This window comes from Gossypium arboreum, chromosome 3 (genome assembly GCF_025698485.1).
Source record: "Gossypium arboreum isolate Shixiya-1 chromosome 3, ASM2569848v2, whole genome shotgun sequence".
NCBI classification, from domain to species: domain Eukaryota; kingdom Viridiplantae; phylum Streptophyta; class Magnoliopsida; order Malvales; family Malvaceae; genus Gossypium; species Gossypium arboreum.
Window position 1 is genome coordinate 64077728 of NC_069072.1, and position 19342 is coordinate 64097069.

The following is a 19342-nucleotide window of genomic DNA, read 5'->3' on the forward strand; positions in this document are numbered from 1 at the left end:
GTGCATGAGAAATTGAATGATATCGGGCTAAGCCCAAGACAATTATGCTGAAATTATATCCGGTTAAGACCAAGGCAATTGTGCTAGTGGTTATATCCGGGCTAAGGCCCAAGGCATTCGTATGAAGTTATTCTATCCGGCTAAGACCAAGGCATTTGTGCACGTGATTATATCCGGTTATATTCAAGAATCTTGGGCTGGAGGTGAGTGTTGGTTGCTGAAATGAATTTAATTAGTACACTCGGACAGCCCAAAGGATAAGGTACGTTATATGTGCATTGGAAAGTCGACGTGTTTGAGCAACATTCGCTCAATCGACTAATGAATTTCAGTTATTGAATTGATTGATGCTTTGCGAACTTATACAATGATGAAGTATGAAGTAAGAATGTGTATTAATGAAATGATGCATTTGGCTATGTGAATGTATTGCTGTAAATTATAGTTCATTATATTCCTTGAGACTTACTAAGCATAAAATGCTTACCCGCTGCTTTGGCTCTTAGTTTTCTAGATTTCGCCGAGGCAATCGGATTTGGGATCGTTGAAGTCGAAGTCATCCACACTATCAAGCCTCCATTTTGGTATAAATTTTGGTTGAACTTGAGATGGCATGTATAGGACTACCTCTTGTTTGTTAAATACGTTGTAATGTAAGTTTGTATGGCCATGCGAAAATGGCTCGAAAAGGGAGCATGAACTTAGACTTATTGTGGGTTGTATGTATATATATTTGGGGTCATGATGTGGCTATGGTTTGGAAATGGGAATGTTGGTCATATGATCAGCCATTGGCATGGTTAAAATGATCATATATGAACCTATGTATGGCAAGATTAGTTGAATCATGGAGACTACCAAATAGGTAAGTCCTACCTTAAAACAGATGCTGCCAGCTGCAGTGGCGTGAATGTGAAAAATCACCATAATTCATAGGAATGGAATCAAATAGTGAATAAGCTATGTAAATGAACCTTGATGAGTCTATTTTCATATGGAAGAAACGAAACGGTCATAGGAGTTACAGGTTAAGAGATATTAAAGCTATTGTGAGACAGGGCCAGAATGGTTTCTGGGTTCCCTGTCGCAACTTTAAAAATTCACTATAAATTATCCAAAACGAATTAGGAGATATACCTTATATGTACAGATTCCATTTTGAGTCTAGTTTCATTAGAAACAAACGAAACCAGCATTAAAGCCCTGTGCAGAGAGATATTCAAGTTATACCGCACGAAGGTCAGAGCAGTCGATCCCTGTAACTTGGGTAACTTTAACTAATAAACTGTACCAATTGGCCCGACCAAAATCCTAGAAATAAATCCATGGATGTATATATGAGTCTAAATTCAGGAAAATTTACGAAACCAGTTTCCGAGTTTTGAAACTCGAGATATGATTTTAAGGCGACAGTGACGCAGTTTTCCAGCCTGACTGGAAATGTCAAATTGGTGGGCAAAAACATGTGAACTTGGTTTGTTAACCCTCGGGTCCGACAACGGCGATGGTCTCGGGTTTGGGGTGTTACAATTTTATTGGTATCGAGCCACGGTTTAGTCGATTCTAGGACTACCGTGATGTGTTTGGGGTCTAGCTATACATGCCATTAAATGATGAATCGATAGTGTGATGAATTCGACAATTTGACTTCATGTTTGTTTATAGCAATGGATCCCGATCCCAACCGAAGCGATAGTGATGATGTGGAGAGTGTGGCGCCTGCTCCGCGCAAGGGACAGCGCCAGTGACTCTCAACCTATGGCCAGCAATCCTAATGACGAGGCTAAGCAAGCCTTTTATAGTGTGATGAACGAATGGTTTAATCAATACATTCGAACCAACACGGTTGTTCCACCACCTCCATTCCCGATTTAATGCAACCCCGCACCTACAATACCTCCCGTGGATCGACCCAATAAGGTCGTAAGCCCCATCGATAGGATTCGAAAACATGGGGCCACTGAATTTAAGGCTACGGATGATGATGATGCCGAGCGAGCTGAATTATGGTTAGATAACACTATCCGGTGCTTGATGAGCTATCCTCACACCCGATGAGTGCTTAAAGTGTACCATCTCCTTGCTACGCGAGTCCGCCTACTATTGGTGGAGTACTCGACTTGTGGTGCCTAGAGAGCAAGTGACTTGGGAATTCTTTCTAACCGAGTTCAAAAAAGTATATCAGTCAGAGATTCATCGACCAAAAGCGGAGGGAGTTCCTTGATCTTAAGCAAGGTTCTATGTCCGTTACCGACTACGAACGAAAGTTTGTGAGGCTTAGCCGGTACGCGCGAGAATGCATTTCGTCCGAAGCTATTATGTGCAAACGCTTCGAGGATGGGCTGAATGATGATATAAGGATGTTTGTTGGCATTCTCGAGATACGAGAGTTCGTAGTACTTGTTGAGCGAGCTTGTAAAGCCGAAGAGCTTAGAAAGGAGAAACAAAAAGCTGATGTGGGGATTGGAGAATTCGAAGAGGTCCTCGGAAAGTCTCTTCAACAAGCATCAAGAGATTTCGAGATGATGCGAGCCGGTCTAGAGGCATTTCGGGATTTTCTAGACGAGGACGCGATCGACCCCGTGACCACACGAGTCACCTCGATTGCGGTGGCGGAAATGATCGCCGAGAGAGGACGGAGTGTCCACATTGTGGCAAATGGCATTCGGGAGCTGTTGGTTTCGTGATCGCTCTCGCTATAAGTGTGGATCGGCCGACCATTTTATGAAGGATTGCCCGAGGATGCATGAGCAGAATGCAAGTCGAGTGCAAACCCGGTGCTACCATCGCCGAGGTAGGCCACCTAGAAATATGGGCAATGTCGGTGGCGGTCGAGAGGATCTAGAGATGCTACCATCGATCTCGAGGCTCGTGCTCTCGCTAGGACTTATGCCATACGCGCACGCCGAGGATGCCGCCTCTCCGGATGTTATTACGGTACTTTCACTCTTTTCAATACAAATGTAATTGCTTTGATTGACCCCGGTTCTACTCATTCTTATATATGTGAAACCTTAGCATCCAAAGAAGACTTTGCCCATTGAGTCTCATCGAGTTTGTAATTCGGTGTCAAACCCTTGGGTCATTACGTGCTTGTTAACAAAGTGTGCAAGAAAAGTCCCCTAGTGTTCCGAGGTTCTTGTTTTCCGGCGGACTTAATGCTTTTGCCATTCGATGAGTTCGATGTTATTCTTGGTTTGGATTGGTTGACCATGCACGATGCGGTTGTAAATTGCAAGAGCAAGACTATCGATTTGAGGTGCGCGAATAATGAAATAATTCGGGTTGAGTCCACGGACTTAAAGGGGTTGCCAGCTGTAATATCAGCGATGTTGGCCCAGAAATATGTAAGAAAAGGGTGCGAAGCGTACCTTGCGTACGTACTCGATGACAAGGAATCAGAGAAGAAACCCGAATCTGTGCCCGTGGTTTGTGAATACCCGGATGTTTTCCCCGAAGAATTGCCGGGTTTACCACCTGTTCGAGAAATAGAATTTGGCATCGAATTGGTACCTGGTACCACCCCAATTTCGATAGCTCCGTATCGTATGGCACCAACGGAATTGAAGGAGTTGAAAACTCAGTTGCAAGAATTGGTGGATAGAGGTTTTGCTCGCTCGAGTTTTTCGCCTTGGGGTGCGCCGGTGTTGTTCGTGAAGAAGAAGGATGGAACCATGCGACTATGCATCGACTATCGTCAGCTTAACAAAGCGACGATAAAGAACAAATATCCGTTGCCACGTATTGATGACTTGTTCGATCAATCAAGGGAGCCTCGGTGTTCTCGAAAATAGATTTAAGATCGGGCTACTATCAATTACGAATCCGAGATTCAGACGTGCCCAAGACCGCCTTGAGCGAGATATGGTCACTATGAGTTCTCGGTGATGCCGTTTGGGCTCACTAATGCCCTCGCGGTATTTATGGATTTAATGAATCGAATCTTTAGACCATATTTGGATCGATTCGTAGTCGTGTTCATTGATGACATCTTGGTCTATTCAAGAAATGAGACCGAACATTTGAACACCTGCGGTTAGTGCTGCAAATTTTACGGGACAAGCAATTATATGCTAAGTTCAGCAAGTGTGAGTTACGTTAAGAGAGGTAAGCTTCTTGGGTCATGTGGTATTCAGATCGGTATTCGAGTCGAACCGAATAAAATTTCAGCCATACTAAATTGGAAGCCTCCGAGAAATATTACCGAGGTTCAAGCTTTTGGGGCTTGCAGGTTACTACCGACGATTTGTAAAGGCTTCTCAACGATAGCCACGCCGATGACGGCTACTCCAAAAGGATGTTAAGTTCGAATGGACGGAGAAATGCCAAAAAGCTTCGATCAATCGAAAACTTATTTGATGAAGCCCCAATTCTAGTGCAACCCGAGTCCGCAAGGAGTTTGTCATCTATAGCGACGCTCTCTACTTGGGTTAGGTTGCGATTAATGCAAGAAGGTCGAGTTGTGGCCTTGCGCGCCGAGGCAATTAAAGCCACATGAGAAAATTATCCGACTCATGATCTCGAATTGGCCGCCATCGTATTCGCCTTTAAAGATTTGGCGACATTACTTATTTGGTGAAAGGTGCCATGTATACTCGGATCACAAAAGTCTCAGTATTTGATGACCCAACGAGACTTAAATCTGCGACAAAGACGTTGGCTCGAGCTGTTAAAGGATTATGAGTGATCATTGACTATCACCCGGAAAGGCGAATGTAGTTGCGGATGCCTTGAGTCGTAAATCGTTATTCACTTTACGAGCGATGAATGTGCACTTGTCTATCCGATCCGACAAAGTGTGTTAGTGGCTGAAATGAAAGCCAAACCATTATTGACACACCAAATTCGAGAAGCTCGTAAAGTCGATGACGAGTTGGTTGCAAAACGGGCTGCGTGTGTTCAACAAGGACTCGGAGTTTCAAATCGACGATGACGATTGTTTGAGGTTCAAAAGTCGTCTGTGTGTCCCAAAGAATTGAACTCATTTCGATAATTCAATGAAGCCCATTGTAGCCGAATGGCAATCCACCGGGAGTACGAAGATGTACAATGATTTGAAACGCCGATTTTGGTGGCATGGTATGAAGCGAGACATCTCCGACTTTGTTTCAAGATGTTTAATATGTCAACAAGTGAAAGCGGAACATCAGTGCCTTCAGATTACTTCACCAATCACGATACCCGAGTGGAAATGGGATCGAGTCACAATGGACTTTGTATCCGGACCGCCATTGTCGCAAGTAAGAAGGATGCGGTTTGGGTCGTGGTAGATCGATTGACTAAGTCGGCCCACTTTGTCCCCGACGCACGGATTTTTCAATGGACAAATTAGCGGAATTGTACGTTTCTCGATTGTGAAATTACACGGGTGCCTATTTCTATCGTGGTCGGATAGAGATCCGAGATTTACCTCGCGGTTTTGGAAAAAGTTGCAAGAAGCTTTGGGTACCAAGTTGCATTTCAAGACCGCCTTCCACCCCCAAACCGATGGTCAATCCGAGCGGTAATTCAGATACTTGAGGATATGTTAAGATGTTGCGTCCTCGAGTTTAGTGGTTCATGGGAACGGTATTTGCCGTTGATTGAATTCGCTTACAACAACAAACTTTCAATCGAGTATTAAGATGGCACCCTACGAGGCTTTGTACGGCGTAAATGCCGTACACCATTGTTTTGGACCGAGCTTGGTGAAAGCAAGATTTTCGGTGGATTTGATTAGGGATGCCGAATGAAAGTGAAAGTAATCCGTGAAAGTTTGAAGATAGCCTTCGATCGTCGGAAGTCGACGCGGATATGAAGCGTAAGGATATCGAGTATCGTGGGTGATAAAGTGTTCCTCAAGGTATCGCCTTGGAAAAAAATACTCGTGTTCTACCGTAAGGGCAAGTTGAGCCCGAGGTTCATTGGGCCATATGAGATATCGAGCGAGTCGGTCCGGTGGCATATCGCTTGATTTTGCCCCCGAACTCAAAAGGTTCACGATGTCTTCCACGCTTCGATGCTTCGACGTTATAGATCCGATCCATCGCACGTGATTAGTCCATCGAAATTGAAATTCAAGCTAATATGAGTTATGAGGAAGAACCAATTCGTATCCTATCACGAGAAGTGAAAGAGTTGCGAAACAAGCGGGTTCCGCTAGTGAAAGTGTTATGGCTCAAGCACGGATAGAAGAAGCTACTTGGGAGACCGAGAACTCAATGAGAGAGCGATATCCGAACCTATTTACCGGTAAGCTTTTTGGGACGAAAATCTCTTGAGTGGGGAGAGTTGTGACACCCGAATGTGACCCTAGTCGGAGAGTGGTTTCGGGACCACTAAACCGAGTCACAAGAATAATTAAGTGTTATATTCCGTACTTATTGTATGTGGAATTGGTATGCGTAAATATTTCGTGTCTCGATTTTTATTAATTAGGTGCTAAATTATAAGAAAGGACTTAGTAGTGAACTTTGAAAGTACGATAGGAAATAGGTGATGACTAATTAAAGCATGCATGCAAAATAATGGACTTGCATGTCAAATTCCCCTTTCTACAAGTAATGGCCGCCATGACAAAGAATATGGGTCAAACATGTCATGAAACATGTTTTGTTGGGCATTAGGGAGAAATAGTAAACAAATAAGCATGGGTAAGAAAAGAATGAAAAAAAAAAAAAATGTGTGTGAGAGAGTGGCATACCCCATTGCCGTGAGTTGTAGAGAAGGAAAGAAAAAAATTTTGTTCATCCTTTCTTTGAGCCAAAACTAAGGAAGAAGGAGGATTTTTGCTTCATGCTTGGTTTGGAAGAGATCTAGAAGGAGATTTGGCTAAGTTTGCATCAAGATTAAGGTATGTATGAGGTTGTGTTGGGAGTTTCATGCATGTTTTGGTTGCTAACTTGATGTGCATGTTAGCCATGGCTCAAATCTTTGGTATGCCATGGAAATGGTATTTGGCCAAAGTTGTTATAGTGATAAAGCCATTGCATGCTAAGTGTGAAGCTTGATGATGATGCATGCAATGATGGATTTTCTACTCATGAGTAAGATTTTGAGTTTTCTTTGTTTTATCATGATTAAAGTTGAAAAGGAGCATGATTGTCATACTTGGCCATGATGCATTCTTGAGCATGATTCATGCTTCTTGCATGTTAGTTAAAAGTTTGTGTTTTGGATGGCTATGGACACCTTGAAAATTCGGCCATGCTCATATATGCATATATATGATTGCACATTATGTTTGGTTATGAACTAAGTGATGAATATATTGATTTAAAGAAGAAAATGTGGAAGAATGCTTGTGAAATTGCAAGCACAATTCGCCTAGCACACATATAAGTGCTTGATGCTATATTATAAGTTTTGGGCCACAATGTGCAAAGCATAAATTAGTAGATTGCATGCTGTTTTTGTGAGGTATTAAGTGCAAAATTGACCTCAACATGTACATGAATATTCGGCCTTGGGTAGCCTATTGAAGGCCTTAGCATTTCCTTGATGCTCAAATAAATTGTATTGAATTGCTTGATGTAGTATAAAATGTGCATGACCATTGTGTATTCAAGCTAAAGAGTGGCCATATGACCATTTAAAATCCTTGTCATATTCGCCATAAGCAAGCACAATGAGGTTTTAATAAATTGAATTTGTTTGAATTAGCTCAAGAGCTAAGAGGGCCACAATTGGACAAGGGAAGGAAAAGGTGATCGAATAGCCGAAAAAGCCGCTCGACAACATCCGAGGTAAGTCCTCAAGAAGTGACCTTACTTGAATTATGTGAGATGAAATATGGATGTGTATGATTATTGATTATGTGTGTATGAGTATTTGAATTCCACCCGGGCTAAGTCCCAAGGCTAATATGCTAATGATATTAATTGTGTTTGAGCCTTAGTAACGAAAATGAAATATGTATGTCCAATGATTATTGATGTATGTGTGCATGAGAAATTGAATGATATCCGGGCTAAGCCCAAGACAATTATGCTGAAATTATATCCGGTTAAGACCCAAGGCAATTGTGCTAGTGGTTATATCCGGGCTAAGGCCCAAGGCATTCGTATGAAGTTATTCTATCCGGCTAAGACCAAGGCATTTGTGCACGTGATTATATCCGGTTATATTCAAGAATCTTGGGCTGGAGGTGAGTGTTGGTTGCTGAAATGAATTTAATTAGTACACTCGGACAGCCCAAAGGATAAGGTACGTTATATGTGCATTGGAAAGTCGACGTGTTTGAGCAACATTCGCTCAATCGACTAATGAATTTCAGTTATTGAATTGATTGATGCTTTGCGAACTTATACAATGATGAAGTATGAAGTAAGAATGTGTATTAATGAAATGATGCATTTGGCTATGTGAATGTATTGCTGTAAATTATAGTTCATTATATTCCTTGAGACTTACTAAGCATAAAAATGCTTACCCCGCTGCTTTGGCTCTTAGTTTTCTAGATTTCGCCGAGGCAATCGGATTTGGGATCGTTGAAGTCAAGTCATCCACACTATCAAGCCTCCATTTTGGTATAAATTTTGGTTGAACTTGAGATGGCATGTATAGGACTACCTCTTGTTTGTTAAATACGTTGTAATGTAAGTTTGTATGGCCATGCGAAAATGGCTCAAAAGGGAGCATGAACTTAGACTTATTGTGGGTTGTATGTATATATATTTGGGGTCATGATGTGGCTATGGTTTGGAAATGGGAATGTTGGTCATATGATCAGCCATTGGCATGGTTAAAATGATCATATATGAACCTATGTATGGCAAGATTAGTTGAATCATGGAGACTACCAAATAGGTAAGTCCTACCTTAAAACAGATGCTGCCAGCTGCAGTGGCGTGAATGTGAAAAATCACCATAATTCATAGGAATGGAATCAAATAGTGAATAAGCTATGTAAATGAACCTTGATGAGTCTATTTTCATATGGAAGAAACGAAACGGTCATAGGAGTTACAGGTTAAGAGATATTAAAGCTATTGTGAGACAGGGCCAGAATGGTTTCTGGGTTCCCTGTCGCAACTTTAAAAATTCACTATAAATTATCCAAAAGAATTAGGAGATATACCTTATATGTACAGATTCCATTTTGAGTCTAGTTTCATTAGAAACAAACGACACCAGCATTAAAGCCCTGTGCAGAGAGATATTCAAGTTATACCGCACGAAGGTCAGAGCAGTCGATCCCTGTAACTTGGGTAACTTTAACTAATAAACTGTACCAATTGGCCCGACCAAAAATCCTAGAAATAAATCCATGGATGTATATATGAGTCTAAATTCAGGGAAAATTTACGAAACCAGTTTCCGAGTTTTGAAACTCGAGATATGATTTTTAAGGCGACAGTGACGCAGTTTTCCAGCCTGACTGGAAATGTCAAATTGGTGGGCAAAAACATGTGAACTTGGTTTGTTAACCCTCGGGTCCGACACCGGCGATGGTCTCGGGTTTGGGGTGTTACACCCTGAGTAGTGGTACTTTCAGCAAACAGTGTGTGTTCATCTTGGACACCTCCAAGACCAAACTATGCATTAATATGGTCTTCATCAAAAGGAATAGAAGTGTCCCTTATGCATATCAAAGGGGAATCTGGAGAATTGACATGGGCTTAAAATTCTCGAACAATTTTCCTTAAAATGTCCTCGGGGTGCAAACAAAAAATGTTTTACCCCTACTTTTTTACTATGGAGGACACAGATTCATCGTATCCCATGTATGGTTCATCTTTAAAACAATAATCCTTGCTCAAAATAGAAAGGGTATTTCGCAATGTTATTATTGTATCTCGTAGCTATGACACTGTTAAAACTGTCTTTTGCTAAGCAGCATCAGCCCTTAGCAATTTTGGAGGCAGTTTTGACGTGAACCATTAGAGAAAACTAGAAGAAATTTTGGAGAATGTAGTGGAAGAAAAAAAAAGAGAGATTGAAGAGAAAGAGTAATAAAAATGAAAACTTTATGAGAAACTTAAAAGACGTGAGCAATTGAGAAGAGGAAATTAAGGGAGATAGTGATGACAGTTCAGCAAAAATGAATTGTCGAGGGAAGTTGAGTGATGTGGAGGAGGAAAGAAGGAAATTAAGACGGTTTTGGGGGGGAAATGTGAAGTGCCCTAATCCTTAAATAGAAAATTGAACTTTTCTTCCATGGGTTGCTAAGTAAGTAAAAATTGGCCTAGCTAAAAAAAACAAATCATTCCTTTTGGACTTATCTGCCCGATCATCCTCACGTTATCGATGTACCCAGTTTGCTGCAATGCTACAACAAACTCCTCTTAATTTTGCAACTGATCAGTTCACATTCTTTATTCTGTCTTTAAAAATCATAAAAAAAAACTATTAAAAAATAAAACAGAAATGAAAACAGCTATAACATCTCAAAATAGGGCCTAGTAGGAATAGTGGTTTTGGGACCACAAATTTGACGTTAAAATATTGATTTTATGATTGTTTTGAGGTTTAGAATATGAATATATGCATGTGTTAAAGTTTTATGAAGAAATTCTAAGTATAAGGTGTCCAATTGGAAATTAGGGACCAAATTGAATAAGTTGTAAAATTTGAGTTTTAGAAGCAATTTTTTATGAAATTGCTTTGGATTATTAATTAAGAGATCTTAAAGAGCAATTTGCCCAATTTCTAAGTTTTTGGACAAAAATAGGCTTGTATGGAAAAATTTGAAGAAAGGCATTAGGGGCATTTTTGTCATTTGGTATATTAATGAAATAAAAAAGAGAAAATAAGTCAAAAATCAGCTCATTCTCTCCATGTTACTGCCAAAATTTTAGGTATAGCTAGGGGTTTCAAGCTTTCCAAGCTCTATAATCAAGAGAATCGAGATATGGACCTTGATCGGGGAAAGAACAAGGTTTACGATGTTTAGGCTCGATTTCTAATATTTTGTACCAAGGTAGCCAAGGCTATGTTTAGGCACTTCTGTGCATTTCTTCCGTGTGTCTGAATCATATTCCAAGTATTCAACGGGTAACGTAATATGAATTCTGAAAGTAAAATTTAAGTAAGCCATATGTGTGCAAGATGGCACAGGTATGTTCTAAAACCCTATGTGGACTTAGTATATGATGATATTATGGAAAGATATGTATTTGGATAAGCATGTGCATATGAATATGGAAGGTAAGTTTATATATATGACATGATAAAAAGTATCATAATGGATAAGAAATTATGCGTAGATTATCAATAATTGCAAAAATGTAGATTATTTGTATGTGTACTTACTAAGATTTATAGCTTACCCTCCTCTCTTTTCCCTTCTCTTTAGATACGTCAAGCTAGCTCAAAGGATCGGGAGACATCGGAGCTCAGATCACACTATCTTCAAGGATTCTGGGTATAAAAGGGTTCAATTATTTTGGTCATGGCATTTTTAGGAAACTTGTCTATTTTGTGTATATGTGTCATGCTGAAGTAGCCAAGTGTAATGTCTCATTTAGGCATTTGATTATTTTGTATGTGGCCATGTGATTTGGTCCATAGTAATGATTGGGATGTATCCCTAAGTTTACTTTTGCATGCATACTAAGATGTGTATGTGTGGGTTTGATGGATGACTATTTATTTGCTAGTATGTGGTTGCATGATTTAGCACTCATAATGGATTGATAATAAGGAATATGGTAAACCATGAAATTGGTGTGGAATGACTAAAAGATAAGGTTGTGTAAATACTAATGGACTAGTATAAAAAACGGTCATAGTGATGCTATATTGTTGCATGTTTATGTGTCCAAATATATCATGCGATATGCCATTGAGCATATGAAAGTGTATGATTGTTTAAGGGAGACCAATGGCTTGGACAGTACCCTCCAAATGGTCCACACGGGTAAGCACACGGGCATGTGTCTAGGCTGTGTGTGACACACGGTCAGCCCCATGGGCGTGTTGTTTGGCTGTGTGTCCCCTGCACCTTGAATTTTAGGTTAACATGCATGGTAGTAAACATATGGGTAGAGACACGATCATGTGTCTCAATAGTTTAGAGGACACGGCCTCTAGCCATAGGCGTGTGCTTGGCCGGGTGCCTCAAATTTGTATGATGACGTCATAAACAGAATGCTCACTAAAATCACACGGGCTACCACAAGGGCATGTCCCAGGCCGTGTAGGAACACGGGCCAAGGACACGGGTGTGTATTCAGTTGTGTGAAATCCCCTGTAGGTTCGAATTGGAAAATAAATCCAATAATTACACATGGGTGTGGGACATGGGCGTGTCCCCAAGCACACGAGCGTGTGCATTGCCTCCACACAAGCGTGTTAGACTTTAACCTAGAAATTTTCTTAGAATTTCTGTGAGTTCTCGGTTTTGTATCGGACCGCTAATGATGTATGTTTTGGGCCTTGTATGTCTATAATAGGGACAAATTGACTTTAATTGATTGGTTTTAGTTTGAATGAAATTTTGTGGCTCGATTCTGTATGTTTGGTTCTGCTTAAGTCTGGTAATGCCTCGTACCTATTCCAGCATCGGATACGGGTAAGGAGTGTTATATTTATTGGTATCAGAGGTACAGTTTAGCCAGTTCTTGGACTATGTAGCATGTGTCTGTGTCTAGCTATACATGCCATGCATAAATTATGATAGTGTGATGACTCTTGACGATATTAAACTGTGTTTTTCATATAGTAATGGATCCCGACCGAGCTATAGCAGATGATGTAGAAAGCGATGCACCAGCCCCCACTCAAGGGACGGTGCCTGAAGAAAGTAGACCCGTAACTGTGAGCCAAGGGGGAGGCTAGAGAGGCCTTCTTCCAAATGATGAATGATTGGTATGCTGAGTTTGTCTGTGTGAACCCAGCCGCTCAGACGCAATCTCCTCCACCCCCTCCGAACCCTCAGCCTGTACCCGTGATGCCCCGAGGTATATATTTTATGAGATTTTCTAAGAAACCTGTAGATAAGATTTGGAAATAAGGAGCAAAGGAGTTCAGAGCTAACATGGAGGATGATGCTGAAAGAGCCGAGTTTTGGCTCAAGAATTCTATTCAGTGTTTGATGAACTATCTTGTACACTTGAAGAGTGTTTGAAGTGTGATATTTCATTGTTGAGGGATGCCTACCATCGGTGGAAGACTTTGATTTTTGTTGTGCCTAAGGAGGCGGTTTCTTAGGACTTCTTTCAGGAGGAATTCTGGAAAAAACATATTAGAGAGAGGTTTATCGACCAAAAATGTAAGGAATTTCTTGAACTTAAGCAGGGTCGCATTTCGGTTACCGAATATGAGCGAGAGTTTGTCCAGCTTAATAAGTATGCTCGAGAATGTATGCCCACTGAGGCTAAGATGTGCAGGAGGTTTGAGAACGGACTTAATAAGGATATCAGGCTGTTAGTGGGCATATTTGAACTAAAGGAATTTGTTGTGCTCGTTGAACGGGCATGTAAGCTGAAGAATTGACAAGGGAGAAGAAGAAAGCTAAGTCAAAAGCTAGAGATATGCGAAAGAGAATGATGAACAGATCGGCCCCAACTCAATCTAAGAAATCTAAAGATGTGTATTCTCGTTCTTATGCGTCGGCAGGACGCTCCCATGGAAATCGTAAGAAGTAAAGTTTGGGTTTTTGTACTCAGGCTACATTTGTAGCTAGCGTAGGAGATGCTAAATCTCGTCGACCTAAGTGTGAATACTGTAGAAGACGTCATCCGGGCTCATGTAGGAGGAATGATGGGAAGTGTTATAGATGTGGTTCTCAAGACCACTTTATTAAGGATTGTCCCGAGATGGACGAGAGATTTCAGAATGCAAGACAGAGCGGTTTGGCTTCAAAGGTGAGACCCCCGAAAAGTGCCAGTACTAGAGCTGGCAGCAAAAATATGACACGAGATACAGTAGTAAATCTGAGGCTAGGGCTCCAGTTAGAGCTTATGCCATACGAGCACATGAAGAAGCATCGTCACCTGACGTGATCACTGGTACATTTTCTCTTTATGAAACTGTTGTTATTGCTTTGATAGATCTAGGATCTACACATTCATATGCATACATGAAATTGGCATCTAGCTTGAATTTACCCATGGAGTCTACAGAATTTGTGATTAGAGTGTCAAACCCGTTAGGCAATCATGTCGTAGTCAATAAAGTACCCAAGACATGCCCTTGGATGATTAGAGGTCTTTGTTTTTCGGCTTACTTGATGTTGTTGTTGTTTGATGAATTTGATATTATTTTGGGTATGGATTGGTTGACACTTCATGGTGCTATAGTAGATTGTAAACGAAAAGTTATGGAATTGAGACATGAGAATGGCAAAGTCCTTCGAGTCGAATCAGATGAACTTAGTGGCTTGTTAATCGTAATTTCTTTGATGACCGCTTAGAAATGTATGAGAAAAGGATACGAAGCATATCTAGCTTATGTATTGAATACAAAGGAACCTAAGTTGAAAGTCGAATCAGTACCTGTTGCATGTGAGTTTGTGGATGTGTTCCCGGAAGAATTGCCAGGTTTACCCCGGTTAGGGAAGTTGAATTTGGTATTGAGTTAATGCCAGGGATTGCACCTATCTCTATCGTTCCGTATAGGATGGTTCCAATGGAGTTAAGGGAATTAAAGTCACAGTTGCAAGAATTGGTTGTCAAAGGCTTTGCAAGACCCAGTTTCTCACCTTGGGGTGCTCCCATGTTATTCGTAAAGAAGAAGGATGGTTCCATGAGATTACGTATTGATTACCGGAAACTTAATAAGGTAATGGTTAAGAACAAATATCCATTGCCAAGAATTGATGATTTGTTATTAGGTAAAAGGAGTAACATGGTTTTCCAAGATAGACCTGAGGTCCAGTTATTACCAACTGCGAGTTAAGGAGACAAACTTACCTAAGACTGCTTTTAGAACAAGGTATAGTCACAATGAATTCCTTGTTATGCCTTTTGGATTGACGAATGCTCTAGCTATATTTATGGATTTGATGAATAGAATATTTCGTCCATACTTGGATAAGTTTGTTAGATGACATTTTAATTTACTCTAGAGATGAGACAGTACATGTCGAACATTTAAGGATCGTTTTGTAGACTTTGAGGGATAAGCAATTATATGTCAAGTTCAGTAAAAGTGAGTTTTGGCTTCAAGAAGTTGGATTTTTAAGTCATATTGTTTCCAGTGATGGTATTCGGGTTGTTCCTAGTAAAATTTCTGCCAATGTTGAATGGAAGCCTCCAAGGAATGTAACTGAAGTTAAGAGCTTTTTGGGCTTAGCCGGTTATTTTCGAAGGTTTGTAAAATTATTTTTTATGTTAGCCACTCCTATGATGAGACTGCTGCAAAAGGATGTTAAGTTTGAGTGGACAGAAAAGTGCCAACAAAGCTTTGAAAAATTGAAAATACTATTGACCAAGGTGGCAGTGCTAGTATAACTGGAACCAGGGAAAGAATTTGTAATCTACAGCAATGCATCCTTGAATAGACTAGGATGTGTGGTTATGCAAGAAGGAAAAGTTATAGCCTATGCTTCGAGATAGCTGAAACCTCATGAGAAGAATTATCCAACTCATGATTTGGAATTGGCCGCCATAGTGTTTTCCTTGAAGATTTGGCGTCATTATTTGTTCGTGGAGAAATGCCATGTCTATACCAATCATAAGAGCCTTAAGTATTTGATGACTCAAAAAGATTTGAATTGAAGGCAGCTGAGATGGTTGGAAATGTTGAAAGATTCTGAGCTTATAATTGATTATCATCCAGGAAAGGCGAACGTGGTCGCCGATGCTTTGAGCAGGAAGTCTTTATTCGATTTGAGGGCAATGAATACACAGATGGACTTATATGATGATGGTTCCATTTTAGCTGAATTGATAGCTAGGCCAACTCTTCTCCATCAGATTTGTGAGGCTCAAATATCTGATGAGTAATTACAAGCTAAGAAAGTTCAGTGTGAAGCAACCAGTGAACCCAACTTTTAAACTGACTCCGATGGATGCTTGAGATTTCGGGGAAGAATATGTGTTCCAAAGAATGCCAAGTTGATCTAGACTATTTTACAGGAGGCACATAACAGCCGTATGTCAGCTCATCTGGGAAGTACGAAGATGTACAATGACTTGAAGAAAGTTTATTGGTGGAATGGCATGAAAAGGGATATCTCAAAATTTGTGACATGATGTTTGATTTGTCAAAAGGTTAAAGCTGAACATCAATTACCCTCCAGTTTACTGCAGCATATTGTGGTCTCTGAGTGGAAATGGGGTCGGATCACTATGGATTTCGTGACCGGGTTGCCAATGACTCCAAGAAAGAGAGATGCTATTTGGGTGATAGTCAATAGATTGACTAAATCGACCCGTTTTATACCGGTACGTACTGATTATTCTCTAGATAAGTTAGCTAATTTGTACATTTCACAGGTTGCTAGACTTCATGGTGTGCCATTAACGATTATTTAGAATAGAGATTTGAGATTTACGTCGCGATTTTGGAAAAAGTTGCAAGCGGCTTTGGGAATGAAACTGAATTTTAGTACTACTTTCCACCCACAAACTGATGGACAATCTGAGAGAATAATTTAGACACTTGAAGATATGCTTAGATGTTGTGTTCTTGAGATTCAAAGTAGTTGGGAAAATTATCTACCTTTGGTTGAATTTGCTTACAACAACAATTATCAGTCTAGTTTAAGGATGGCACCTTATGAGGCATTATACTTTTGAAAGTGTCGAACTCCTTTGTATTGGACAAAACTTAAGGAAAGTAAAATTTTCGGAGTTGATTTGATCAAAGAAACCGAGGATAAAGTTAAGGTGTTCAAGATTGTTTGAAAGCAGCACCGGATAGACATAAATCGTATGCAGATCTGAAAAGAAAACAAATTGAGTATCAAGTGGGTGACAAGGTATTCTTGAAGGTATCACCCTGGAGAAAGGTTTTAAGATTCGGTAGAAAAGCCAAATTAAGTCCTCGTTTTATTGGGCCTTATGACATTACCGAGAGAATAGGACTGGTTGCCTATCACTTAGCTCTACCATCAGAGTTGGAAAAGATCCATAACGTGTTTCATGTATCCATGTTACGTCGATATAGATCGGACCCCTCGTATGTGATTACCCCGATAGAGGTTGAAATTCAATCGAACATGACTTACGGTGAGGAAACGGTTAAGATTTTGGCCAGGGAAGTTAAGCAACTGAGGAACAAAAGTATTGCCCTTGTGAAGGTATTATGGCATAGACATGGGGTTGAAGAAGCCACTTGGGAACTACAGGAGACTATGAGAAGTCAATATCTGAACCTGTTTACTGGTAAGACTTTCGAGGACGAAAACCCCTAAAGGGGACCAAAATAGGACCTAATCAAAATAGTGGTTTTGGGATCACAAATCCAATGTTAAAATATTAATTTTATTATTGTTATGAGGTTTAGAATATAAATATATGCATGTGTTAAAGTTTCATGAAGAAATTCTAAGTATAAGGTGTCCAATTGGAAATTAGAGACCAAATTGAATAAGTTGCAAAATTTGTGTTTTAGAAGTAATTTGTATGAAATTGCTTTGGATTATTAATTAGGAGGCCTTAAAGAGCAATTTGCCCAATTTCTAAGTTTTTGGACAAAAATGGGCTTGTATGGAAAAATTTGAAGGAAAGGCATTAGGGGTATTTTGGTCATTCGGTATATTAATGAAATAAAAAAGGGAAAACAAGTAAAAAATTAGCTTATTCTCTCCATGTTGCTGCCGAAATTTTAGTGTTCTCCATAGCTAGGGTTTTCAAGCTTTCCAAGCTCTATAATCAAGAGAATCGAGATATGGGCCTTGATCGGGGAAAGAACAAGGTTTACGAGGTTTAGCCTTGATTTTTAATAGTTTGTATCTAGGTAGCCAAGGCTCTGCTCAGGCACTTCTGTGCATTTTTTCCGTGTGTCCGAATCATATTCCAAAAGTTCAACGGGTAACGTAATATGAATTCTGAAAGTAAAATTTAAGTAAGCCATGTGTGTGCAAGATGGCAATGGTATGTTTTAAAACCCTATGAGGACTTAGTATATGATGATATTATGGAAAGATATGTATTTGGATAAGCATGTGCATATGAATATGGAAGGTAAATATATATATATGACATGATAAAAAGTATCATAATGGATAAGTAATTATGCGTAGATTATTAATAATTACAAAAATGTAGATTATTTGTATGTGTACTTACTAAGATTTATAGCTTACCCTCCTCTCTTTTCCCTTCTCTATAGATACGTCAAGCTAGCTCAAAGGATCGAGAGACACTGGAGCTCAGATCACACTATCTTCAAGGATTTTGGGTATAAAAGGGTTCAATTATTTTGGTCATGGCATGTATAGGAAACTTGTCTATTTTGTGTATATGTGTCATGTTGAAGTAGCCAAGTGTAATGACTTATTTAGGCATTGATTATTTTGTAGGTGGCCATGTGATTTGGTCCACATTAATGATTGGGATGTATCCCTAAGTTTACTTTTGCATGCATACTAAGATGTGTATGTGTGGGTTTGATGGATGACTATTTATTTGCTAGTTTGTGGTTGCATGATTTAGCACTCATAATGGATTGATAATAAGGAATATGGTAAACCATGAAATTGGTGTGGAATGACTAAAAGATAAGGTTGTGTGAATACTAATGGACTAGTATAAAAAGGGGTCATAGTGATGCTAAAATGTTGCATGTTTAAGTGTCCAAATATATCATGGGATATGCCATTAAGCATAGAGAAGTGTATGATTGTTTAATGATGACCAATGGCTTGGAGAGTAGCCTCCAAATGGTCCACACGGGTAGACATACGAGCATGTGTCTAGGTCGTGTGTGACACACGGTCAACCCCATGGGCGTGTCGTTCAGCCGTGAGTCCCCTACACCTTGAATTTTAGGTTAACATGCATGGTAGTAAACACACAGGCAGAGACACGGCCGTGTGTCTCAATCGTGTGGAGGACACGGTCTCTAACCACAAGCGTGTGCTTGGCCGTGTGCCTCAAATTTGTATGATGACCTCATAAACAAAATGCTCGCTACAATCACACGAGTGTGGGACATGGACATGTCCCTAAGCACACGGGCGTGTGCATTGCTTCTACGCGGGCGTGTGAGGCTTTAACCTAGAAATTTTCTTAGAATTTCTGTGAGTTATCGGTTTAGTCCCAGACCGCTAATGATGTATATTTTGGGCCTCGTAGGTTCATAATAGGGGAAAATTGACTTTAATTGATTGGTTTTAGTTTGAATGAAATTTTGTGGCTCGGTTCTGTATGTTTGGTTCCGCTTAAGTTTGGTAATGCCTCATACCATGTTTCGGCATCGGATACGGGTAAAGGGTGTTACAACAGTATTAAATAAGGACTAAAAATACAAT